General features: G+C 42.7%; 1 protein-coding gene across 3 annotated transcripts in view; it reads left to right on the forward strand.

The window, feature by feature from the left end:
• The window catches only part of C8H1orf21 (chromosome 8 C1orf21 homolog), a 233337-nt gene that overhangs the window by 96423 nt on the left and 109110 nt on the right, over nucleotides 1-27804 (forward strand). The window lies entirely within an intron of this gene.

Consider the following 27804-nt stretch of genomic DNA (forward strand, 5'->3'; position numbering starts at 1 on the left):
TCTGACTGGCAATATTTTCAAAGCCACAGACCATCCCTTCTCTTCTCTCTGTTCCTTTTAATACCTTCTTGTTTCCTTTTCTGTTTTCATTTTTTGAGGTGATCTTTTTAGTGGACTGTAGATAATCACATTTACGGAATATCCTTCCTGCCCAGCACCATGTCAGTAATCTCCTCCACCTGAGGAATGGCTTCCTTTGAAAAATGTGGTAGCAGACTCAGAGCGACATGTTCATTAAATGGAAAAAACAAAAAAAAAAAACAAAAAAAATGGACATTCATGTAATGTTAAGTTTCATAGTTTAGGCACCAAAATGTCAGAATACAGTAAGTCCTCACTTAAAGTTGTCCCCGTTAATGTTGTTTCGTTGTTACATTGTTGATCAGTTAGGGAACATGCTCGTTTAAAGTTGTGCAATGCTCCCTTCTAATGTCATTTGGCAGCCGCCTGCTTTGTTCACTGCTTGCGGGAAGAACAGCCTGTTTCAGCTAGCTCGTGGGGGCTTGGAACCAGGGTGGACCGGCAGCCCCTCATCAGCTCCCCGCTCCTTTAAGTTCCCTGTGCAGCAGCTGCCCAGCAGGTTATCAATTGCCGGCAGTTCAGCTGTCCCTCCTCCCACTGCCATGTGCTGCTCTTGCCCTCTGCCTTGGAGCTGCTCCCCAAGACTCCTGCTTGCTGTAGGGGGGGTAGGGAAGGAAGAGGGGGGCTGTCAGGGTGTCCCACTCTGCTCCTGTACCCTGCTTTCCCCATCTTCCATAGAGCAGGGGGGACACAGGACAGGGCTCAGGATGGAGGGTACTTCCTGACAGCAGCTGTGGTCTCAGCAAGCTGATCTAATTAACAAGGCAGTGTACTTAAGTATGCTGACCCTACTCTTAAAGGGGAAATGCGCATCTCTCTCTCTCACACACACAGGGTGTGTCTCTGTCTGCGATGCTGTCTCCCCTCCCTCCATTCCTGCTTCCTTGTAGAGTGTGAGAGTTAACCCTTGATGGCTCAGCCAGTTGCTAGTTCATCATTTAGCAGTAAGGCATTTCTGGGAAATATCCTACCCTCTGACTCCTCCACCTCAACCAAACTTCGCAATCATCATCACTGTGTACCAGTATTAAATTGTTTAAAACTTTGTGTGTAGTCTTTTGTCTGGTGAAAAAAATTTCCCTGGAACCTAACCCCCTCATTTACGTTAGTTCTTATGGGGAAATTGGATTCACTTAACATTGTTTCACTTAAAGTCGTATTTTTCAGGAACATAGCTATAACGTTTAAGTGAGGAGTTATTGTATATGAAATGTAATTCTGAAGGAACAGCCTCAACTCTGTGTGTTCCTTCGCTTCATAAGCATTCCTTGACAGTCTTTAATTATGTGATTACAGGACTATTTCTCCAATAATAATGAAATGTAATATATAATACAATGTTTCCTTAAACACAAATGTATATCTAAGAAGCCTGGAGAACTTGTAATTAAAGATTGTACCATGAAAGAGAAGTTTAGTTTAGTATTCAGTGGTGACCTCCATAGATTTTTACACACTGTGATTGTGTCTTTTATTGATTCTTTGTGCTGTATTAAAATAGCCTTTTGGGTAATTCTTATTTTTTCTCTATATTCTGTGTGCTCCTAAAACAGGAAAAGTAGAACTCAATATAGCTAAAGGAATTTTGCTCAAACTTTCCAAACCCAATTTTAAACAGAAATCAAACATGGAAATTGTTGCCCCAGTGATGAATGTTTCAAAAAGTAGTGCGTGTGAAAATAGAGTTGTAATGGAAACTATTTTGCAACCTTAAAAATAGCTAGTCCTTCCAGCTGTTCACTTTAATTCATACCAGAAAGATAGGAATTGCCAAACTGGACCAGACCATGCTCCATCTAATCCTGTAACCCTCCTTCATGCTGACTAGCCAATGACTGATCTTTTTTCTGCCAAGACCTGCAAAATAAAAATAATAAATCTCCTTAGCATTACTAGTCAAATGTGCAATACGAAGTTCTCTTGAGATCCCTGTCTGAACTTTGTAGAAATCAAAACACCACATACTAGTCTTCCCAGAAACTTATTTATAATGCTGAAATCTATACTAGTTTACAGTTTTCCAAGCAATGTTTATCACTGACCACTTTTTAATTTGCTTGCAAAATTTTTATATTATTTGTGCAACTGCACTCTTAAAAATCTAGTGCTGCTTACCCACTTGACTTCAGCAGTACCCTTGGCTCTTGGCAATGAACACATTTTAGATTCAGTAAGTAACACACAGTACTGAAAAAACCCATGTAGTTAGAATAGTCAATAATAATTGTGATGTAGAATTGTCAAGGGACTAGACGACTCATCAGAATTGGTCACTGTTCAAATATGGACAAGGTTGGTCATCAGAGGGCTGATTTGTTGGCCTGTGTAATGACTTCATGATATGGTTAGTTTCCTAGTAGATATTTGTCCACATTGTGAAATCCACCAACTCAGTTGTTAGTCTTCGCAATGAAGTCAACATTGAACAAGCCATCAGCATTGAATTTCTCCAAAGGTCAGAGTTGAGATCAGTTGTCATTGTGGCCTGTCACACATTTGCTAAAAAATGAGAGGACCATTGTCAGGTTGGCAGCATTTTACCTGAAAATCTTTACTTTGTAAATGGGCCTTGAAGAGTGTTTAACTCTTCTGCTGATCTTCCATGGAATCTAGTGTGGTATTGTCTTTCCATTGACTGACATTAGACGTTAGACTGACATATTTGGTTTTAGCAGCTGAAAGGCTTACTTTACTTGTAAGTATATTTGAAGTAGTTAAGATTTGCTAAAAGCTTTCCTGATATTTGCCATTTACTGTTAAAATGAGCAATACAATCATTTGTCAAAATAGAGCTCTAGCTTTCAAATGTTCTATAGGTGAGAAATTGTGAATCTTTGATCCCTAGTGTGGGCTGAGGCACTCCACTCCCATGAGGGAGTAGCAGACAGACTTATTGCCCAGGAAATGTACCAGAGAGCCAAGGAAGGAAACGGTGCTGCAACATGTTGAAACCCAAGGAATTGTAAAACATCTGAGGATCCAGCAGTTGGATTCTCCCGCCACCACCCCAATAGCACTTTGGTGATCTACCACAAAGGCAGAATGTGGCCAGATCTATGACCAGTTACTACTTTAACCAAGTATCAGAGGGATAACTGTGTTAGTCTGGGTCTATAAAGAGCAACAGAGAGTCCTGTGGCATCTTTAAGACTAACAGATGTATTGGAGCATAAGCTTTTGTGGGTGAATACCCACTTCGTCAGACACATGCGTCTGACAAAGTGGGTATTCGCCCACGAAAGCTTATGCTCCAATACATCTATTAGTCTTAAAGGTGCCACGGAACTTTCTGTTACTTTAACCAAATAAATGTACTGTCTTCCCCATCCCCATGAGTGGTTATTGGAGTTACTCTTTTAGGTCAAGCGATAGAGGCTTGTGATTTGGTGTGGAAGGTCTTCGGTACGCTCACAAACAGTGGTTGGAGTTGTCACAGTAATTTAGGGTTGTGATAGGAAGTTCTTCTTCACAGCCAGGAGGGCTAGAAATAAGATTTAAAAAAACCTAAAAGGAAAACCCAAGACTACTGCACAATTGGACAGCAAATTCCACCGCCAAGGAACTATGGAATATTCTAGATTCTCTGATTTGCGCCTCTGCACGTGCTTCTCTGCCACCTGGTTATCCTTTGCCTCTGCATATTCTGCCCAGATGCTTAGTTTCCTGTTTTCCTGGACAATCCTCCTGCACTGGCAGCTCTGGTCCCATTGGCAGCTCCCGACTCCTCTATTGCTGAAGATTTCCCACTGGTACCTGGAAATCCAGGATCCAAGAGCAGCTCCTGCCTCCTCTCCAATGATCTTAGAGGAGGCAGCTAAACCGGCTCCTCCTCCTCCTCCTCCCCTTCTTCAACTCCAATTACAATAAAGAGCTTAAATACTTTGTAGAAGTAGCTGGAAGCAAGGAGAGGATGCCATCACCAATGTAATCTACCAACTCGTCATCAACTACCAGCAAGGACTCTGCAAAGTGCAGCCTCAAATACTGGACTAGATACTGTCCAAAGGCTTCAAATGTCCAAGACAGCAGAAGGGGGGGGGGAAGAGAGGATGCCTTTAAAAGGATTTTAAAGGGGTTTTTGTAAAGGGAAATCATACTTCACCAATCTACTAGAATTCTTTGAGGACGTCAACAAGCATGTGGACAAGGGGGATCCAGTGGATATAGTGTGCTTAGATTTTCATAGAGCCTTTGACACGGTCTCTCGGCAAAGGCTCTTAAGCAAAGTAAGTTGTCTCGGGATAAGAGGGAAGGTCTTCTCATGGATTGGTAACTGGTTAGAAGATAGGAAACAAAGGGTAGGAATAAATGGTCAGTTTTCAGAATGGAGAGAGGTAAATAGTGGTGTCCCCCAGGGGTCTGTACTGGGCCCAGTCCTAGTCAACATATTCATAAATGATCTAGAAAAAGTGAGGTGGTAAAATGTTTGAATGTTACAAAACTACTCAAGATAGTTAAGTCCCAAGCAGACTGTGAAAAGCTACAAAAGGATCTCACAAAACTGGGTAACTGGACAATAAAATGGCAGATGAAATTCAGTGTTCATAAATGCAAAGTAATGCACTTTGGAAAACATGATCTCAACCATACATATAAAATGATGGGGTCTAATTTAGCTGTTACAACTAAAGAGAGAGATCTTGGAGTCATTGTGGATAGTTCTCTGAAAACATCCACTCAATGTGCAGCAGCAATTCAAAAAGCAAACAGAATGTTGGGAATCATTAAGAAAGGGATAGATAAGAAGACAGAAAATACCATATTGCCTGTTTATAAATCCATGGTATGCCCACATCTTGAAAACTGTGTGCAGATCTGGTCGCGCCATCTCAAAAAATATATTGGACTTGGAAAAGGTTCAGAAAAGGGCAACAAAAATGATTAGGGGTATGGAACTGTGTCCATGTGAGGAGAGATTAATAAGACTGGGACTTTTCAGTTTGGAAAAGAGATGAATAAGGGGGGATATGATAGATGTCTATAAAATCATGATGGGTGTGGAGAAAGTAAATAAGGAAGTGTTATTTACTCCTTCTCGTAACACAAGAACTGGAGGTCACCAAATAAGCAGCAGGTTTAAAACATGCAAAAGGAAGGATTTTTTCACACAACACACAGTCAACCTGTGAAACTCCTTGCCAGAGGATGTTGTGAAGGCCAACACTGTAACAGGGTTAAAAAAACTAGATAAGTTCATGGAGGATAGGTCCATCAATGGCTGTTAGTCAGGATGGGCAGGGATGGTGTCCCTAGCCTCTGTTTGTCAGAAGCTGGGAATGGTCAACAAGGGATGGATCACTTGATGATAACCTGTTCTGTTTATTCCTTCTGGGGCATCTGGCATTGGCCACTGTCAGAAGACAGGACACTGGGCTAGATGGTCCTTTGGTCTGACCTAGTATGACCATTCTTATGTTTTTATGTGTGTATCTTGAACACAGCTGCACCTAGTAGGAATAATTACAGTACAAAGAAATTTGCCTAACAGTGTGTTGGACAAGAGGTTCATATTTTACAGAGCAGTAATGTGTGTTATAAGGGGTGAAGGATAAACTTAAATGTCATCTGATCTAAATGCAAGAGACATTAAGGAAAATTTGAAGTACAGAAAAATGAGAGTGTGATTGAGAAACTTTCTCCTCAGTGCTGTGACAATAGAACCACATGCCTCGTGTCTAATGCACAGTACATCATTAAAAATAAAGAACAAAGGCTTATCTTAACCTATGTCTGGTTTTTTTTTTTTTTTTTTTTTTTTTTTTTTTTTTTTTTTTTTTTTTTTTTAGGATACAGGCACACCTGCTATTCTGTACATATCTAAAATGGAAATGCATGTAGTGTATGTGTCATACACCAGGGTGTAGGCGGAGTTACTTAGTGGTTGGAACAGGAATCTAGCCTAGTTGTCGGAGCAGAATCAGAGGGCAGAACTGGAGTCATGGTCAGAAGACAAAGCCAGTGGTCAGAGTCAGGAGCTAGAACAATCATAGATGCAGAGCCAGAGTCATGGTCAGGGTCAAGCCAGTTGTCAGAGTCAGGAGTTCTGAGGAAGATTGAGACTAGGGGTGGAGCAGAAGCAGGTACGGATAGGAGCAAGGGCGAGAGCAGGAACCAGGTCTGGCACAGCTGCAGATGTGGAACACATTGAGCAACCACTGTGCTGCTCTTGGTTCAAGGCTTAAATGGTGAGGTGTTGGCCCTTCAATCCAGTCAGAGAGCACAGTCACTTAATAAGGGTTTGTTGGGTTCAGTCAAACTTATTGGGTTGCGACTGCACCAAGAGCCAGCAGAATTCTTGACAATATGCAGTAGTTCTCACTGCTCTATTTTAGGGCTTAATAAATAAGAGACATTACTGAAAGTCACAGCATGCACAGATGTGTTTGCGGGGTAAGGGATTCTTGCCCTTTATTGACTGAGCCAGAATGTAGTGTCATCATCACCGGAAATACTCTTGTAGCACTATAGTTGTGCTAGTTGTCTCCCTTATGGTCACAGGAATCTGAGAGTCCTAAAGCAATTCTCCACAGTTTTCCTATATTTTTTTTCCCAGTAATAATTGTTTCAATATTATAAGTTGATATGCTCATTTATCATCCTGACCATTATTAATGAGCGCTGTTTTTCTTCATTACATTGCCATGGTAACTGTGTGACACATTTGAGCAGAATTATCTGTTTCCAGATGGAGAACTTCATTCAGGGTATTTGCCTTTTAAGTTTGCCAATGGCATATTTTCTTTTAAAATGCTTTTTTCCCCACTCCCCAAAATTGTTTTCTGTGTAGGGCTGTTGTTGCCTTCGTATCATGATGGATTTTGGGGAATTTGTTGTACAAGTACAATGATTTGTCTAGCTTTTCTTTTCAGCTTGTTTGCTTTTTGCCTCTTGGTATCCAATTACGTTGTGTTTCTTCAGTATGTTTGTAATAGTGGCAAAGTACATCCCGCAAAGCCTTTCTTCTTCCTTTTTCATTGTTTGTGGCTTTCTCTTAATATAGAATATTCCACACTGTGCATGACAATATCCTACGACTGTGATTCTGTCCAATACTTGATTTTTTTTTACCATGTAAAAAGAAAAGGTACTTAAAGATTTGACTTTTTATCTATTTTTGTCATAAGGATGTGTGTAAAATATATGTCACTATTTAGTGTTAATCTTTATAGCAAAATAAATGTAGATAGAGCTTTAGGTATTACACATATCCTTTCCCTGACCACCTTATAGCACGGGTTCCCAAACTGTGGTACACGTACCCTTGGGGTTATGAGAGACATCTCTGAGGATACACAGGAGATAGTGTAATGGTGAATTTTATTTATTAATTGTTTTGTTTATTGCATTTTCATAATAGGCTACTCAGCTGAAGCTTTAAAACTCTGTGGGAAGTTGTTATATAAAATACTGTAGTTTAATTTACTTCAGGATGAACAAGTGAGAACATAGATATACAGAGACGCTTACACACAGAGACCTCACCTCCAATCACTGTACAGCGTGGGTTCAGTTGCCACGCAACTGTCCAGTCTAACTGACCTCAGAACTTAGGGTTTTTTTTCCTTTGTATACCTCACACTATAACTATATCTGTGTGTAACAGTGAAATATGGACAGATGGCTGAAAACAGGTAGTGTTAAGAAGAACACACAAGTAACAGTGATGAGAAGGGTATAGGTATGTGGGTAGCTGGTAGATCTGGGAAGGGGTATGCAATAAGAAAACTTTGGAAACCTCTACATTATAGTTTAAGGGTCTCACCCTAAGAAGTACCAAGTATCCATAACTCTTACTGAGGTCAGTAGTCACAGGTGCTGTGCACTTCTTAGGGTGAGACCTATTCTTAGAAAAATACAGCACAGGCCCATCATAATGGACACATCAGTATCACTTTGTTAGAGCAGGGAAGATGAAGAGGCTGCATTTTTCTTAAGCCTTTTATTTGTGCGTTTTTATTGTGCCTGCCAATAAGTGAGAAAAATGTAGTATTTTAATATGCAGTTTGGATTTTGGACTTACTGGTTTGTAATATTCAGCAACCAGAAAAGGCACCAAATATAAAACTCTTAACTCTAAACATTATCCTTTCTCTGAATCATAAAGGGCCTGATCCAATGTCCACTGACGTCAATAAGAGTTGTTTTCTATGGGTGTCAGTAGTTTCAAAGTGGATATTTCCAGTTATACTTCAAGCTATCCTACAACTGGTGTGGATGGGTATAGTTTGCTCAGGAAGGATAGACAGGGGAAAAAGGGAGGAGGTGTTGCCTTATATATTAAAAATGTACACACTTGGACTGAGGTGGAGATGGACATAGGAGATGGAAGTGTTTAGAGTCTCTGGGTTAGGATAAAAGGGGTAAAAAACAAGGGTGATGTCATGCTAGGAGTCTACTACAGGCCATCTAACCAGGTGGAAGAGGTGGATGAGGCTTTTTTTAAACAACTAACAAAATATCCAAAGCCCAAGATTTGGTGGTGATGGGGGACTTCAACTATCCAGATATATGTTGGGAAAATAACACCGTGGGGCACAGACTATCCAATAAGTTCCTGGACTGCATTGCAGACAACTTTTTATTTCAGAAGGTTGAAAAAGCTACTAGGGAGGAAGCTCTTCTAGACTTGATTTTAACAAATAGGGAGGAACTCGTTGAGCATTTGAAAGTAGAAGGAAGCTTGGGTGAAAGTGATCATGAAATCATAGAGTTTGCAATTCTAAGGAAGGGTAGAAGGGAGTACAGCAAAATAGAGACAATGGATTTCAGGAACGTGGATTTTGGTAAACTCAGAGAGCTAATAGGTAAGGTCCAATGGGAATCAAGACTGAGGGGAAAAAACAACTGAGGAGAGTTGGCAGTTTTTCAAAGGGACGCTATTAAGGGCCCAAAAGCAAGCTATTCTGATGGGTAGGAAAGATAGAAAATGTGGCAAAAGACCAGCTTGGCTTAACCACGAGATCTTGCATGACCTGCAAAATAAAAAGGAGTCATATAAAAAATGGAAACTAGGTCAGATTACAAAGGATGAATATAGGCAAATAACACAGGAATGCAGGGGCAAGATTAGAAAGGCAAAGGCACAAAATGAGCTCAAACTAGCTATGGGAATAAAGGGAAACAAGAAGACTTTATATCAATACATTAGAAGCAAGAGGAAGACCAAGGACAGGGTAGGCCCACTGCTCAGTGAGGAGGGAGAAACAGTAACGGGAAACTTGGAAATGGCAGAGGTGCTGAATGACTTCTTTGTTTCGGTCTTCACTGAGATGTCTGAAGGAATGTCTAACATAGTGAATGCTTATGGGAAGGGGGTAGGTTTAGAAGATAAAATAAAAAAAGAGCAAGTTAAAAATCACTTAGAAAAGTTAGATGCTTGCAAGTCACCAGGGCCTAATGAAATGCCTCCTAGAATACTCAAGGAGTTAATAGAAGAGGTATCTGAGCCTCTAGCTATTCTCTTTGGAAAGTCATGGGAGACGGGAGAGATTCCAGAAGACTGGAAGGGGGCAAATATAGTGCCCATCTATAAAAAGGGAAATAAAAACAATCCAGGAAACTACAGACCAGTTAGTTTAACTTCTGTGCCAGGGAAAATAATGGAGCAAGTAATTAAGGAAATCATCTGCAAACACTTGGAAGGTGGTAAGGTGATAGGGAATAGCCAGCATGGATTTGTAAAGAACAAATCGTGTCAAACCAATCTGATAGCTTTCTTTGATAGGATAACGAGCCTTGTGGATAAGGGAGAAGCGGTGGATGTGGTATACCTAGACTTTAGTAAGGCATTTGATACGGTCTCGCATGATATCCTTATCGATAAACTAGGCAAATACAATTTAGATGGGGCTACTATAAGGTGGGTGCATAACTGGCTGGATAACCATACTCAGAGAGCAGTTATTAATGGCTCCCAATCCTGCTGGAAAGGTATAACAAGTGGGGTTCCGCAGGGGTCTGTTTTGGGACCGGCTCTGTTCAATATCTTCATCAATGACTTCGATGTTGGCATAGAAAGTATGCTTATTAAGTTTGCAGACGATACCAAACTGGGAGGGACTGCACTGCTTTGGAGGACAGGGTCAAAATTCAAAATGATCTGGACAAATTGGAGAAATGGTCTGAGGTAAATCGGATGAAGTTCAATAAAGACAAATGCAAAGTGCTCCACTTAGGAAGGAACAATCAGTTTCACACATGCAGAATGGGAAGAGACTGTCTAGGAAGGAGTATGGCAGAAAGAGATCTAGGGGTCATAGTGGACTACAAGCTAAATATGAGTCAACAGTGTGATACTGTGGAAAAAAAAGCAAACATGATTCTTGGATGCATTAACAGGTGTGTTGTAAACAAGACACGAGAAGTCATTCTTCCACTCTACTCTGCGCTGGTTAGGCCTCAACTGGAGTATTGTGTCCAGTTCTGGGCACCGCATTTCAAGAAAGATGTGGAGAAATTGGAGAGGGTCTAGAGAAGAGCAACAAGAATGATTAAAGGTCTTGAGAACATGACTTTTGAAGGAAGGCTGAAAGAACTGGGTTTATTTAGTTTGGAAAAGAGAAGACTGAGAGGGGACATGGTAGCAGTTTTCAGGTATCTAAAAGGGTGTCATCAGGAGGAGGGAGAAAACTTGTTCACCTTAGCCTCTAATGATGGAATAAGAAGCAATGGGCTTAAACTGCAGCAAGGGAGATTTAGGTTGGACATTAGGAAAAAGTTCCTAACTGTCAGGGTAGTTGAACACTGGAATAAATTGCCTAGGGTGATTGTGGAATCTCCATCTCTGGAAATATTTAAGAGTAGGTTAGATAAATGTCTATTAGGGATGGTCTAGACAATATTTGGTCCTGCCATAAGGGCAGGGGACTGAACTCGATGACCTCTCGAGGTCCTTTCCAGTCCTAGAGTCTATGAATCTATGAAACTGCCTGTGCTACTGTGGAGGCTGCAAGGCTCGTAATCAGTCACATATTTTATTTTATTTTCTTCTGATGACACTATAATTACCTAGAAACCTATATTTATCTTTCGGGGAATTATATTCAATTTTACCTACTTCCAGCAAGTGATTCTTCAATATGTTGGCATCACATATATTTTTTACTGTATTTTTGTGTCTTATTCTAGGAAGAAGTGTTTTGTGTATAACAGGAAACCTGGGGTATGTCTACACTACAGGATTATTCCGATTTTAAAGAAATCGTTTTTTAAAACAGATTGTATAAAGTCGAGTGCACGTGGCCCCACTAAGCACATAAATCAGCGGTGTGCATCCATGTACTGAGGCTAGCGTCGATTTCCAGAGCATTGCACTGTGGGTAGTTATCCTGTAGCTATCCCATAGTTCCCGCAGTCTCCCCTGCCCATTGGAATTCTGGGTTGAGATCCCAATGCATGATGGTGCAAAAACAGTGTCGCGGGTAATTCTGGGTAAATGTCGTCACTCAATCCTTCCTCCGTGAAAGCAACGGCAGACAATCATTTCGCGCCCTTTTTCCCCTGGATTGCCCTGGCAGATGCCATAGCATGGTAACCATGGATCCTGTTTTGCCTTTTGTCACTGTCACCGTATGTGTACTGGATGCTGCTGACAGAGGCGGTACACAGTGCTACACAGCAGCATTCATTTGCCTTTTCAAGGTAGCAGAGATGGTTACCATCCCTATTGCACTGTCTGCCATTGTAAATTGGTGATGAGATGATTATCAGTCATTTTGCACCATTTGCAACTGGAAATTGGTGATATGGGTTATCAATCCTTTTGTACTGTCTGCTGCTGTCATGGGTGCTCCTGGCTGGCCTCGCTGAGGTCGGTCGGGGGCGCATGGACAAAAGTGGGAATGACTCCCCAGGTCATTCCCTTCTTTATGTTTTGTCTAAAAATAGAGTCAGTCCTGCCTAGAATATGGGGCAAATGTACTAGAGAACCAGAGAACACAACCGCTCTGTGTCAGAGCCCCCGAGATCCCGCAGAAATGATGAGCTGCATGCCATTCTAGGGAGTGCCCCTGCAGCAACCCCACCCATTGCTTCCTCCTTCCCCAACCCTCCTGGGCTACCATGGCAGTGTCCTCCCATTTGTGTAATGAAGTAATAAAGAATGCAGGAATAAGAAACACTGACTTTTTAGTGAGATAAAATGAGGGGGAGGCAGCCTCCAGCTGCTATGATAGTCTAGGCAAGACGTTAAAGGGTGAGGGGGAGAGGAGCCCAGCCTCCCGCTGCTATGATAGTCCCGGGAGTACAGAATCTTTTCTTTAGACATGAAAGGGGGTGAGGGCTGATGGAGCTCAGCCTCCAGCTGCTAATGAGGAGGATGGTTACTAAGCATTTTGTACCATCTGCCAGGAATGACCAGATGGGGAAAGGATGCTGCTATTCAGCACTGCAGCACCACGTCTACCAGCAGCATGCAGTAGACATACAGTGATACTGAAAAAAGGCGAGAAACGATTTTTTTTCCGTTTTCTTTCATGGGGGGAGGGAGGGTAAATTGACGAGAGATACCCTGAACCACCACAGACAATGTTTTTGACCCTTCAGGCGTTGGGAGCTCAGCCAAGAATGCAAATGCTTTTTGGAGACTGCGGGAACTGTGGGATAGCTGGAGTCCTCAGTCCCCCCTCCCTCCCTCCATGAGTGTCCATTTGATTCTTTGGCTTTCCGTTACGCTTGTCACGCAGCACTGTGGTGAGTCCCTGCTGTGGCCTCTGTCTATCATAGCCTGGAGATTTTTTCAACTGCTTTGTCATTTCGTCTTGTGTAACGGAGTGGTGATAGAACAGATTTGTCTCCCCATACAGCGATCAGATCCAGTATCTCCCGTACGGTCCATGCTGGAGATTTTTTTTGGATTTGGGACTGCATCGCCACTCATGCTGATCAGAGCTCCACGCTGGGCAAACAGGAAATGAAATTCAAAAGTTCGCAGGGCTTTTCCTGTCAACCTGGCCAGTGCATCTGAGTTCAGATTGCTTTCCAGAGTGGTCACAATGGTGCACTGTGGGATACCGGCCGGAGGCCAATACCGTCGAATTGCGGCTACATTAACCCTAATCCAACATGGCAGTACTGATTTCAGTGCTACTCCCCTCGTTGGGGAGAAGTACAGAAATCGGTTTAAAGAGCCCTTTATATCGATATAAAGGGCTTTGTTGTGTGGACGAGTGCAGGGTTAATTGGGTTTAATGCTGCTAAATTCGGTTTAAACGCGTAGTGTAGACCAGGTCCTGGTTATTATGACAGCATATCAATAATTGACATTTCTCAAAAATTGGTCCTGATATATTCCATTACTGTGCATCAGTCTCTGTGTGTAATATATATATTACACACACATATCAATGGGAGTTGCTGCTCAACACTTTTGAAAACCAGGCCATCTCTTCAGGCACCTTTATATGGATTTTAGGCATTTAGTCCACATCTTGACTGATAGGTTCATCTTCCTAGGTAGTCATTTTACATTCAAGGTAGATTGTCAACTTTATTTTTTACCAAATGCACAATGATTTTTTGAGAGAACAAATATAGATTTTTCTCATGCATGAGCAAATAGTACATTATGGAGCCATGATAGCCATACGAAGTTAAAGAGGTAAGACAGTTTCCATTAGACGGTTTATTTGTTTACACTCTCAAACTGTGCAACTTCTAATTCCTTCTATGTGAATTCTTGAATATGTAGTCTTTTGCCAGGGGAGAATTTTGACTTCTCTTGAAATTGGGGTGGATTGATTTAAATCATTGACTTTAAGCACGATTTAAATCAGCAGGTAGGAAACCTTTATCTAAATCATCTGTTTTAATCATGTTTTGCTTCTCATTGGTTGGTAACCATTAAAACATGTTTGTTTATATATATATATAGGGCCCTACCAAGTTCACGGCCCCTTTTGATCAGTTTCACGGCAAGAAGATTTTAAAATTGGTCCATTTCATGTTTTCAGATGTTTTCATCTGAAATTTCATGGTGATGTAACCATAGGGGTTACAACCCAAAAAGATGCCCAGAGGTGGGTCTGATCTTTACCCTTCCCCCCGCCCCCACCCCAAAGCAGCCATGCAGGAGGAGGACAAATCCTGTCCCTCCCCAACTGGGGCACTCGCAGCAGCAGCCGGGGGAGATCGGACCCACCTCCACAAGCCACCTCCGGGGCTACTGCCAAGCCCCAAAGCTTCCTGCAGCAGGGGGAGGCACCAGAGGTGGATCTGATCTCCTCCTAAGAGTGACTGTGCAGGCGAAGGACAAATGCTATCTATCCCTCCTGTGCCAGGTCGGGACTCACAGCTAGGAGCCTCCCAGCAGCATGGGGGAGATCAGATTTCACGGAGAAGGGGTTAGCTCACGATCCATGACATGTTGTTTTTCACTGCCATGAAATTGGTCGTGCCCTGTCTATGTACCTTTATTTAACCAATTATATGGCTTAATTTATATGTATTCCTATTCTTAATTTTTATATTATATTATGCTAGAAAATGGTAAATGATATATTTCTTATTTACTAGGTAATGATAAACATTTTAGGTGTGATTTGTGTCAAGCTCTATTTAAATGGCAATTAAAATTCAATTAAAAATGCATAAAAGCAGCATTTAGAAAAACCCTCTACCTTAAATGTGCTGAATACATAAGAAAAAAAGGTTTATAAAAAAGGTTATCAAAACTAACTGATTGATTAAACGAAGGAAGTACTATCAGTAGTCAGTGAATTGAACTGTTTGTTTCTGGTTACCAGGTCATTTAAAGATGTTAGCACAAGTACATCTCACCATCTCACTCCCAGTGTTTTTGCATCGATGTGGGAGAGTAAAACAAGCTTTTCTGCTTTTTCAACTCTGAATTGGTTTCTTAACTTTGAACTGGTCATTGAACTGAAATAGTTGAATAAACTGGAAATGAAGAAAATATTCTCTCTGCACCTACAATCAAAGGCTGGTTTAGTATGTCAGAAAACTGGTTCCAGGTGCTTTAGCCAGTGACTTCCACAAGTTCAGTGATTTGAACTTCTTTAAAACGTGTCAATTTTAAAGTTTAATATTATTTTCATGTTTAATTTTAAGGATTTTAATAGTTTATAATACATTGAGGCCTTAACATAAGTTGTAAATTTCTGATTTATTTTTAAGTAAATTATTTTTTTAAAAATAAACCTGTATTTAATTTAAATTAAAAAATCCAATTTAAATTTTAAAAATCTGTTTATTTTTTAAATTGATTTTTATCCATCCTGTCTGATATTTGACTTCCTAGTTGAGATGAATTATTCAACCTGTTTGAGAGATGTGATGTAAAAATGACTGTTTTGTTTTTGGAAAAGTCCTCTAACAATTATTTCTAAGTGCTGTGCATCATTTCAAGGTATGGAGTATTTCTAGGATCAGTGCCCAAGTTCAAAGTGAATTTAAAACACCTGGTTGAGAAACCTATGTTGCTTATAATCTCTGAAGAGGAGACTCCTGCAGAACTTAAACAAGCAGAAAAAGAGCTGGGACCAGGACTTTTGTGCTGCTTGTAAATTCCATACAGAGGGAGCAGGACAAGGGCAGGATTCCTGTGGAGCTTCTAACCTCTATAGACATCCTGGCTCCAACTCTCTGGCCTGGTCTACACTGTGGGGGCAGGGGGGGAATCGATCTAAGATACTCAACTTCAACTACGAGAATAAGGTAGCTGAAGTCGACGTATCTTTGATCGACTTAGAATCACTGACTTTGCGTCCTTGCGTTGTGGGATCGATGGACACAGCTCCCCCATTGACTTTGCTTCCACCTCTTGCCAAGCTAGAGATAAGCAGTCAACGGGAGAGCGATCGGGGATCGATTTATCGCATCTACGCTCCATGTGATAAATTGGTCCCTGATAGATTGATCGCTACTCACCGATTTGGCAGCTAGTGTAGACGTACCCTCTGTTCCAACTTGTTGTGTGAGTCTTCAGCATCAAGGTCTCACGCATCCAAGATCTATGCAGAATTTACATAACTGAGGAAATTCCCAAATACGTAAAACTACTGGAGCAATTATGTCTGCCCATGCTATGAATATTAATGCCATAATAATTATTAGAATGTGATTATAACTATAAACATCTGAAATTAGGTAACTGGAAGTTTTTAGTTCAAATATCAGAAGCACAAGGTACGACCTTTACTTAAGGTCCCAACACCATCTTTATCTCCACTCTCTTACCCACACCCTATCCTGCCTTTATCAAACCTTTATCAGCAAACCACAGCCCACCTACTGTCCCATGGAAAACAATATTGCTACTTCGAGTGCTGTCCCTGTGGGTGCTCCACTCCAGGTGACAGTGCATCCCAGCGCTGTTGATCAGAGATCTTCGGAAGCAGTGCCTGGTTGGGATGCACACGCTCAGCTGCTGTCTTGCAGTCTTGTTAGAGTCTGCCTGAGCATATGCGTCCTGCATCCCCCTGTTTCTTCTCAACCGTCCTTGGCTGAAGATGGGGCTCGGGGCAGTGCTGATCCTCTTCCCTGGTCTCCGAAGGAAACAAGTACAAAGATATAGAAATAGTTAGTAACATCCCAGTTATTTCCCTTCCTTTAGAATAGTTACCTAGTTTAAAAAACAAACAAAAAACCTTCTTTTTCCTCAAGTTTGTCTCCCTTTGAGACACTCTCCCCAGCATTCCTAGTGCAATAATGCCAGGGTCTTCAGGATTTAAGAAATGTGCTTCCTGTCGAGACTGTATACCACGGTCCGACAAACACGCTGTTGTGGAGTGCCTCGCCAAGACACACGTCCCTGCCAAGTGTGCCCATTATACCAGCCTCAAAACCAGGGCTCGTCGTGACAGGGACCTGCAGCTGAAAATGCTCCTGATGGAGAAATCCCTACAGCCACTTATGGAGATGTGCAATAGCAAACCCTCTCCCTCATGCTCCTCGGCCTGGTCCAAACCGATAGGGAGTGTGGCTTCACCCTCTCATGCAGAGAGGAAGGAAGCCCAACTGTCTCCATCCGGAGACTTTCAAAAGGGTAAAGGGTCTCCTGAGATCCTGACCCTCAGTGCTGGCAGCACCGAAGGTAGGCACCTCCGAAGGTCCCAGCATCTCAGCGACAGCTCCTACCAGGAATGTCTCCTTGGCACCAGTCCCCTCAGAACCAAAAATAGACCCGGTACCGACAGCGCATTCTGCCCTGGCTGCCACTCCAGCAGCAGCAGTGGACCTCTCACTGGGAGCCTGCAAATGGCCTGCGGCACCGGGGAAAGCAAAACAGAAGTCAGTGCACGCTTCTGAGCACAGATTATGCTCATCAGGATCACAGCTCAGGGAGCAGCAGCAGCAATTCTTAAGTCAGGATGAATCTCAGTGGCCCCTCAGCCTGACTCTCTGCTCCTTGACATACAGTGCTCACTCTTTGACCAGCCGCTCCCCCCACCTGACCTGGCTACCTTCACTGACAGTGAGCCTGATATGCAGCAGCAGGTGGAGTTCTCCCCACGTGCCTCTCCTCCTCCAGTGGAACCTTTTGCACCTCAGGTCACGGCGCACATCCACCAGCCTCAGTTTCCCTACTTTGCGCTACCCCCCTGCCCCCCGTGGGCGGCACCTAGCTTAACTTATCCCATGCGTTCACCTCAGTGGTACCCTTGGCCAGCTCCTGCTGCCACTCATCCTCATGCTTCTTCCACCAGACCACAAGCTTGTGCGCCTCTATCTCCAGCTTCGTCTACTTCTAGAACGCCTGAACTCTCCCCCTGAAGAGACGGGTTATGGACTGTACCCTGATTCACCGACTCCTAACTCTCCATCACTCCAGACGGAGCCCTCATGCCTCCGCCTCCAGAGAATGTGGACGACTTTAAACAATTCGAAGAAGTTTTCAAGAGGATGGCACTCAGCCAGGACATTCCTTTAGAGGAGGTCCAGAAGAGACAACATAGACTCCTCAAAATCCTCCAACACTCTGCATCCTCAAAGATCGGACTCCCCATAAATGAAGCACTCCTAGAACCAGCTGGCAGACTCCAGCCTCTGGCAGACTCCAGCCTCTATCCCAACCAACTTGCAAAAAGGCTGAACGTAAATATTATGTTCCTGCTAAGAATGTAGAGTTCTTATTCTCCCATCCATAACCGAATTCTCTTGTAGTGGATGCAGCAACACACAGGACGAAACAGCCGCAGTACCGGCCCACCCCGCAAGACAAGAGCCTCAAACGCCTTGACCTCTTGGGTTGCAAGGTCTATACCTCCTCCACTCTGCAATTCACAATTGCAAACTATTCCGCCCTACTTGCAAGCGATGACTTTGACAATTACAATAAACTCTTTGATTTTACCTCCCATATCCCGGGGGACAGGAGAGCAGACTTTAAGTCAGTACTTGTCGAGGGCCAGTTGGTCTCCAGAACGGCCCTACAAGCATTTCTAGGCATAGTAGACCCAGCAGCCTTCACTACCGCAGCTGCAGTGGTTATCCACAGATCTTCCTGGCTGTCTGCATCTGGTATCTCCAAAGACCTGCAGACCAAAGTGGAGGACCTCCCCTTTGATAAAGATAAGCTTGTTTAAAAAAAAAACAACCAAAAAAAAAACCCGACAAAGTCCTTCACACTATGAAAGACTCTAGAGCAACCCTGCACACTCTGGGCATTTACCCATCCCTTCCCAGGAGACAACGGTGTCAACCTTATCAGAGGCCATTCACACAACAATATCACCAGTCCCAGCCCAGACCATATGATATAGCCAGGAATTGTGCTAGACCTCCTAGTACAGAGAAAACCAAGCACAACCAGCCACCTCCACCCATTGGGGAAACAAACAACAATTTTGAAGCGTTGATCGAGGGTCTGCACGACCACCCCTTGACTACAACCGCCTATTTGCCCATTTGGTCACTGCCTCCAGGTTTTCCACCATGCTTGGCAGCAGATCACACAGGACCGTTGAGTTTTGGAAATAGTTCAGTCTGGTTACTCCATCCCTTTTATATTCTACCCTTCCTTGTCCCTCTTCAGGAACCCCTCTCACAAGCCCCTACTTCACATAGAGGTGGCTTATCTTCTACAGCTAGGTGCAGTGGAACCTGTGCCAACACAAAATCGAGGAAAAGGGTTCTACCCCCACCACTTTCTGAGCCAAAAGAAGAGCGGGGGATGGAGGCCTATACTAGACCTAGACTGACTGAACAAATTCATATGTGTGCAGAAATTCAAGATGGTCACACTGGGCACAATAATACCCGCACTGGAACAAGGGGACTGGTTCACAGCCCTTAACCTACAAGACGCCTATTTTCACATAACCATTCATCCAGCCAGCAGACGCTTCCTGTGATTCACACTTGGATACGACCATTTTCAATACAGGGTATTCCCTTTCGGACAGTCCACAGCACAGAGAGTATTCTCCAAGACCCTAGCCGTAGTCATGGCCCACCTCCACAGACACGGGATCAGACTTTTCCCGTACCTAGCCGATTGCCTCATCAAAGACAACTAATACAATGAGACATTTCGAGCTACCCATTTCTCCATCTTCCTCTTCCACAGCTTAGATCTGCAACTAAACTTCCAAAAATCCACCCTGACACCTACACAGTGGATCAAATTCATTGGAGCTCACCTGGACTCAATCCGAACCAGAACCTCACTCCCACACAACAGATTCCTCGCTATTGCACATCTCATAAGCACGCTCTCCGTTCATCCCAGGATACAGGCAAGAATTTACCTACAGCTCCTTGGTCACGTGGCAACCACCACCTTTGTGGTCAAGTGTGCCAGGCTGCACATGAGATGTCTTCTGGGTTGGCTCAACTCCAGCTACAAACCCAGCAGACACAGCTTCTGCATGATGCCAACACCTCCAGTGAATGTACTAGCTTCCCTACAATGGTGGGCAAGACCAGAGAACCTCTGCATGGGCGTTCCCTTCCAGCAATGCTCCCCGGCACACATGCTCACCACGGACGCTTCCCTGATTGGTTGGGGAGCACGCCTGGGGGGACACATGGCACAGGGCCGCTGGTCCCTGCCAGAGACGCATCTGCACATAAATCTCCTAGAGCTCAGAGTAGTGAGACAAGCTGCTTTTACTTTCTCCCCCTCATAAAGAACAAATCTATCTGGGTCCTAACGGACAATATAGCACGTATGTTTTATGTCACCAGACGGGGGAGCACAATCTCACTCCCTATGCATGGAGGCCATCCAGTTATGGAATTGGTGCATACAACACCACATAGAAATTACCGCTTCATACCTACCTGGATGTCACAGCACTACTGCCGACACACTCAGCAGACACTTCTCCAAAGAACACGAATGGAAATTACATCCCATGATACAACAGCTCTTCTCCCACTGGGCACCCCGTCGATAGACCTCTTTGCCACAACCCAGAATCGCAAATGCCACCTATTTTGCTCCAGAGCAGGATTTAGGACTGCATCCGTAGGAGACACGTTCCTCATCCCATGGAACAACTCTCTCATGTACGCCTTTCCACTGATCCCTCTGATATGCAGGATTCTACACAAGATAAGAGACGACAAGGCCCGGGTCATACTTATTTCCCCAGCTTGGCAAAGACAGACATGGCATTCTTACCTGCTCCGCATGTCCATCTGTCCTGCACGGACTCTCCCCAACAGACCAGATCTGCTTTCTCAGGACAACGTCCGACTTCTTCTCCTGCAGCTCCAGAAACTCCACCTGACGACGTGGTTCCTTCATGGTTCCAGACCCATGAATTAGCCTGTTCTGAGCAAGTCTGGTATGTCCTCCTGCATAGTAGAAAAGACTCCACTCATAAGACTTACCTGCAAAAGTGGAAACACTTTTCCAGGTGGTGCTCCCATAAACCCTTGGCACCCCATACTGTGACCCTCCCTTACATCCTACACTACCTTTTGAAATTAGAACAGGATGGGCTCTTGCTCAGCTCCATCAGAGTACACCTCGTGGTCCTCATCACCTTTCATGATTTGCTGGACGCATATTCACTCTTTGCCTACCCCACAATAAAACGCTTTCTCACGGGCCTGCAAAATCTCTACCCTGAGATTTATCCATGGGTAGCTGCCTGGAATCTCAACCTAGTTCTTTGCGGTCTTATGAAACCTTCCTTCGAGCCCTTAGCTACCTCATCTCTTCTCCACATGTCTATGAAGGTAGCTTTCTTGGCTGTTATATCATCAGCAAGGAGATTAGGGGAAATAAGTGCCCTGATGGCCTGCCTTCCCTACTCAACCTTCTCTAAAGACTAAGTTACTCTGTGACCCCACCCTAAATTTCTCCCTAAGATGGTGTCCACCTTCCACCTTAACCAACTAATATACTTTACCTGCAAACCCAAACCTCATGAGACTCTGCACGAAGCAACTCTACATACTCTCAACATCAGATGAGCAATTGCTTTTTATCTAGACAGGATTAAACCATTTTGTAAGTCCCTGTGGCTATTTGTCTCCACTACCAAGAGATCAAAGGGTACTGCTATCTCTAAACAACGCCTTTCCAAGTGGATCTCTGACTGCATCAGATCTTGTTAGCTCAATCAGAATACCCAACCACCCGAAGGAATCTGAACTCATTCTACTCGAGCTAAGTCAACATCCATTGCCTTCCTCCATAACGTACCTATTCCTGATATCTGTAAGGTGGCCAGGTGGACATCTAAATGCACATTCACCAAACAGTATGCTATCACGCAGGATACCACAGTAGACACCATAGTAGGCCACACAGTACTGTCTACAATTGTCACTGCCGCAACTCCAAAGTCCCACCAGCTATAGTGGGTACTGCTTCACATTCACCTGGAGTTAAGCACCCACAGGGACAGCACTCGAAGAAGAGAAGGTTACTCATCTTGCAGTAACTAAGGTTCTTCGAGATGTGTGTCCCTGTGGGTGCTCCCCTACCTGTCGTGCTCCCCTCTACTTTGGAGTACTATTCTGACTTCTCCATGATAGAGAAGGAACTGAGGGGGGTGCGGGACACACGCACTCAGGCAAACTCCTAATGAGACCGCGAGACAGCAGCTGAGCATGTGCGTCCCGACCAGGCACTGCTACTAAAGGTCTCCGATCAACAGTGCTGGGACGCACCATCACCTGGAGTGGAGCACCCACAGGGACACATATCTCAAAGAACCTCAGTTACTACAAGGTGAGTAACTTTCTCATACTGGCTTGTAATCTGTAAACTCACTAATAAGGGAGTTCTCCTCATGTCCACATCATCTCTCATGACCCTCTGTGTATGGTCCATAGAAGTCCCTGCCCTTGTCCACTACCCCAATGTAGGCTGGATATCCACCTCTCTTTGATTTATCGTCCCCTTTTTCCCAGTATTCGTTAGGGATATTAGGCTCCAGATACAGCTCAGAGATTAATTTTTTCATGTCCATGCTGAACATATGGGCCACAAGCACTTGATACCCTACTGGCCCTTACAGTCTGGCCTGAGATTCTCTCTATACTCCATCAGTGATATAGGAATTGTTGCAGGTTATATGAAGCATATAAAATCTTTTCTATTTATTTATCTTCTGCTCTTTTAATTCATATATGCAATAAGGGAACCTTGAGTTTTTTTCATGCGGAATCTACTGTGGTGCGCTCAAGAGGATCGAGAAAATCATTGAAGGTGAGGTGCAAAAGGAAGGTTAATATTGCAATCTTAACTCAGTATTTCCAGTCTCCGCCATTTAAAAAGCCCTAAACACCATAATTTTCTAATTTCTTAACTTCTCTTTTTGATGGAATTCAGAAATAGGACTTGGTTTATATTTGCTGGTATAGTAATACTGCTTTAAATTATCAGTACATGTCTTTTTTCAATATTAGCTCTGTCTTACTGAAATCGGGGCTGGCTCCAGGCACCAGCGAAGGAAGCAGGTGCTTGGGGTGGCCAATACAAAGGGGCGACACTCTGTCCACTATTGGGGCGGCACGTCTGGGTCTTTGGCGGGAATTTGGTGGCGGGGCACTCAGTTCCTCTCTTCCTCTTTGAGCTGCCACCAAAGTGCTGCTGAAGAGGAAGAGAGGAGTGAAGGACCCGCCGCCGAACTGCTGCCAAAGAATGGAGCAGCGCGATTGAGCTGCTGCCGAAGTGCCGCTGATTGCCTTTTTTTTTTTTTCTCTTTCCTTCTGCCGCTTGAGGCAGCAGAAAACCTGGAGCCAGCCCTGACTGAAATGCTGCTGTTTCGCACATTTTTATAGCCATCTTAGTTTTATTTATGTTGGTTAGAAACACGTATGGACTAGGTCAAATACAAAACCACCAAGTAAATTAAAAACCAATTATTGTCAGTTTAAAACTACCCTTTTTAAAAGGGAGCTGTTTTGGGGCTGAATTTCTTGCTGTCAATTAATGGCTGGTATAATGAGTAGCTTCATTTCATTTCTTTACTTACTGTTGCAATAGAACCAGGAAAACTAATTTGTTTTGTTTTGATCCTTAACCCTTAGCAAGAGAAGTAAACTGTATGAAAGCCCAATAGTAAAACAGAAGGGTTTGCCCTGTCTATTTTACCTGCCTATTTTGTGCCTTCTTATACCCCAGTATATTTTATCCTGTTTCATTCTGTGTTAACATTTTATTATTGTGTCTGCTGTAAAATCCTAATCTCTGCCTGCAACTGGGAATGCTGCTGTTCTGCAGCATGCAGGAGTCCAGGAAGAGCAGAGATAGACTTTCTCTGTAGATGCCCATGGAGGAAGTATGCTGTATAGGGTAAATAAAAAGGGATCATTAAAAAAAACAAACAAACCCAAAACAGTGTTTGAATTTGAGCTGGATTTTTGATGTAAATTAAATACAAGGTAGTTGTGTTTTTGTTTTGTTTTTAATAAAGCTATTTAAAATTAAATTTGAAAATGACAACCTATGGTATAAGGCCTAGCCATACTATAATCTATGAAAATCATGTAAATACAAAAAATAAGCAGTACATTTTTGCTGCAAAGTTTTAAACAATGTCAAACCACTGAACTGGTGGAAATCACTGGCAAAGCATCTGGAACCAACATTTGTAGAAGTGCTAAACCAGCTTTTGACATCAGTAGCCTCTTTTGCAGGTGCAGAGAGAATATTTTCTTCATTTCAGTTTATTCACCCATTTCAGTTCAATGACTGATTCATTCAAAGTTAAGAAACTGATTGGGAGTTGAAAAAGCAGGAAAGCATGTTTTCCTCTGCCAGTCTATGAATAAAAACTAGGTGTGAGAAGAGGGCATGTACTAGCTCCAAAATCTTGAAGGTCATGAGGACAGGAAACAATCATTTCATTCACTGACTACAAATAATACTTCCTTTGTTTCACAAGTCAATTAGTTTTAGCCATAAAACATGTTTTGGTAAAACTTATTATGTGTCCAGCGCATTTAAGGTAGTTTTACTTAATAAAAAAATAATAGTCTGGTTTTGTGCACCTTTAACTGAATTTGGATTTCCATACAACTAGAGCTCAACACAAATCCCAACTAAAATTTTAATCATCTAGGAAATGCATCAATCAGCATTTTCTAACATTATAAAAAAGAGTAAAACCTTAATAATCTAAACAAATGTAAATGAAGCTATGTAATTATTTAAATGAATATGTATAGATATAGACTATCCTCCTGGTTAGCAAAATGGAGCTCCAAATTTAGTGGAAAGGCTATATTTAGTTGCAAATCAACATGTTTTAATGGTTACCAACCAATGTGAATCAATCTGTTTACAAAAATAACTTAAGTTCAAATGCAAAACACAGTTAAAATCAATTTAAATGAAGATTTTCTGCTTACTGATTTAAATTGCTTTCTTTTAAAACAATCCACCCTGATATTGTGACTGGGGGATGATCTTTGCAGAGCCCTGGTTTCATCTCCTGTGGATCCACTGGCTACATGCACTACGTGGCACAGGATCATAGTAGCAACTGAGGAGTGCTACGTTGGAAAAGACAGTAACACTGCCGCAAGTTTTAGAGCCAGAGTCAAATGACTCAATCTCACGGGACTCACAAATGGAGCTAGAAATAGCAGTGTATATATTCACGCTCTGGCTGGAACTTGGGCTCTGAACCTCAGCAAGGGGGAAGGTCTCAGAGCCTGAGCAGGAATGTCTGCACTGCTATTTTTAGTCCCATAGCATGAGACCCAGGAGCCCAGGTGAACTGACCTGAGCTCTGAGACTTGCTGTTGCATTTTGGTTTTGTTTCTGTTTTTGCAGTGTTGATGTACCCTCACTGTACAGGTACCCAGGGCACTGCCTCTTAGCTGGGGACAAGGAGGAGGATTACTTCTCCCAACCCTTGCATTGTCTCCTGCACAAGATCCATTTACTCAGGCTTTGAAGGAGACTGTTCACATTTCTCACTGTATTATAGCACGAACATGTAATAGAATGTTGATAAGGTGTGAGCTTTGAGTTCTGGATAATTCACTAATGACACTTGAATTAGGCATTCATTATTTAAAAATCAGTTCCCCTGGGAAATGTGCGGTTGAAAAGTATTAAACTTCCTAAGTAATAGCAGAATGAGGTTTCTTTTTTCTCAGCCCTGTAGGTCTGTCTGTTTTTAAATTTCACTTTCAAGAAAGAACATCCTTTGAAAGGGAAAGGCTTTTTGTTGCTTTTTCCCTCAGAGTTCAGCATAACTGCACTTTCTATTACCTTTGCTCCAGCCTGTTGAAACATTACAGCAATGTCATTTCATATTAGTTGTTGAGAAAACAGCTTGTCTTATTATTTTGCGGTGCCATGGAACTAAAAAGGCTTTTTGTGGTCTGACAGGGAATATTAGACATGCATCTCAATAATCAGCAATACTGGAAAAGGAAATACAGAAAAAGTATAAAAGTTCACTGGAATTTGGGTAAATTTGCAACTTTAATTTAATTGTGAATCTGTAACTTTTTTATCAATCCAGACAGTATATAGTGTGATAGACCCGGGCCAGCTGGGAACAGCAGAGTAGTAGAAGGGAGATATACTGGCTACTGAATAAGCAGTTGTCTGTTCCCTGAGTGACCAGAGCAGGGGCTGTTCCAGGCTAATGAGAACACTTGACTCCAATTAACCTGCTAAGGGTCAAGTGAGACTGTTAAGCATCTGACTCTAATTAAGGCCCCTCCGATGCTATAAAAGGGCTCACTCCAGTCAGGCCAGAGGGAGCCAGGGGAGAGGAAGTGTGTGCGAGGAACTGGGAGCAAGAGGCAAACAAGAAGATGGGAGTGAGTAGGCATACTGCTGGACGACTAAGAAGTACAAGCGTTATCATACATCAGGAGGAAATTTCGGTGGAGAGGACAAAGAAGGTGTTGAGAGGAGGCCATGGGGAAGTAGCTCAGCGAGTTGTAGCTGTCGTGCAACTATACCAGGAGGCACTCTAGACAGCTGCAGTCCACAGGGCCCTGGGCTGGAACCCGGAGTAGAGGGTGGGCCTGGGTTCCCCCCAAACCTCCCAACTCCTGATCAAACAAAGGAGAAATTGACTTGGACTGTGGCTTCTACCAGAGAGGAAGGTGCTTGGGCTGTTTCCTGACCCACGGGGTGAATCTGTGAGGAGCAAATCCACCAATAAGCGCAGGACCCACCAAGGTAGAGGAGGAACTTTGTCACAGTAGGTAAACTCATATATAATAGCTACTATGCATAACTTGTTTGCATGCCAAAGATGATAGAGATTGCAAGGACTATAGAACTCATTCATAGTGGGACACGTCACATAGAAAACAAAGGAGCCTATGCAGTGTAATTCCATTCTTCCACATGTATAATTCCCATTCATAGTACTGTGATGGCAATGTTGGAAGGAATAGGTATTGATCCATTTATAAAGGCCAAATCCTGTGGTCTTTACTTTAGTATTAGTCAGATTAAACTTCCTTTTGACTTCAGTGGGATTTACAAATGTTTAAAGTTAAGCATGCCCTTATATTTGCTTTGCTGAATTAGGGTCATATGCTGGAACTAGGGGGGCCCAGGGGCCATGCCCCCCCCACCTTTTTTTTTTAAACAAAAAGAAACATATGCGCTGTGGGGAAAAAATAATCATACTGCTAATGGCCAAGATGCACTATGAGATCGGTTCAGATGCATTCCTAGATATCCACTGCAATTCTAGATAATCGCATGATCAGAATGGCATTGTTTGCATTTTCTGCTTAATAGAGATTGTATCCCTTCTATCTCTACAGCCTTTTAATGGTGTTTGTTAGGTTTTCTAAAAATATATTTTTGATTTTTTTTTAATAAAACACTAGAAAGAAAACTTTTTTTTGGTAGTTCTCATATGGGAACATGTTTACCTCCCTTCAAAGCTGTTTCTTGTTGTTATTTATTTGGCTGATGCCTTTTTCCGAGGAGATTTGCAATTTAAGGTTACAGTTTTAAAGTTATTCATTCTATATAAACAAGGATGATTTGGTTGTAATGTTACAGAATTGCATGTTACAGTTCAATAATGTTAATTAGTGCAGTATGAACAGCGGAATGTATGTAGTAAAATGATAAATGCAAGTGAAGTACAATAAAAGAAGTGCAAAAATAAAAGGAAGTCCTGATGTTTAGAATTAAAGTCTTGTTTTTTTCATTTGTGCATACTATAATTATACCTTAAATGTTATAATATGGCTTCCTTTTGTATTGTGGTCACTTATGTTACAGCTGTGCTCTGCAAGATATTTAAATAGTATTTTAATTCCCCTGCCACTTTGACCTTGGTCATCCTCCCCTCCCACTTCTAAAAA

Source organism: Gopherus evgoodei, chromosome 8 (genome assembly GCF_007399415.2).
Source record: "Gopherus evgoodei ecotype Sinaloan lineage chromosome 8, rGopEvg1_v1.p, whole genome shotgun sequence".
Lineage (NCBI taxonomy): Eukaryota > Metazoa > Chordata > Testudines > Testudinidae > Gopherus > Gopherus evgoodei.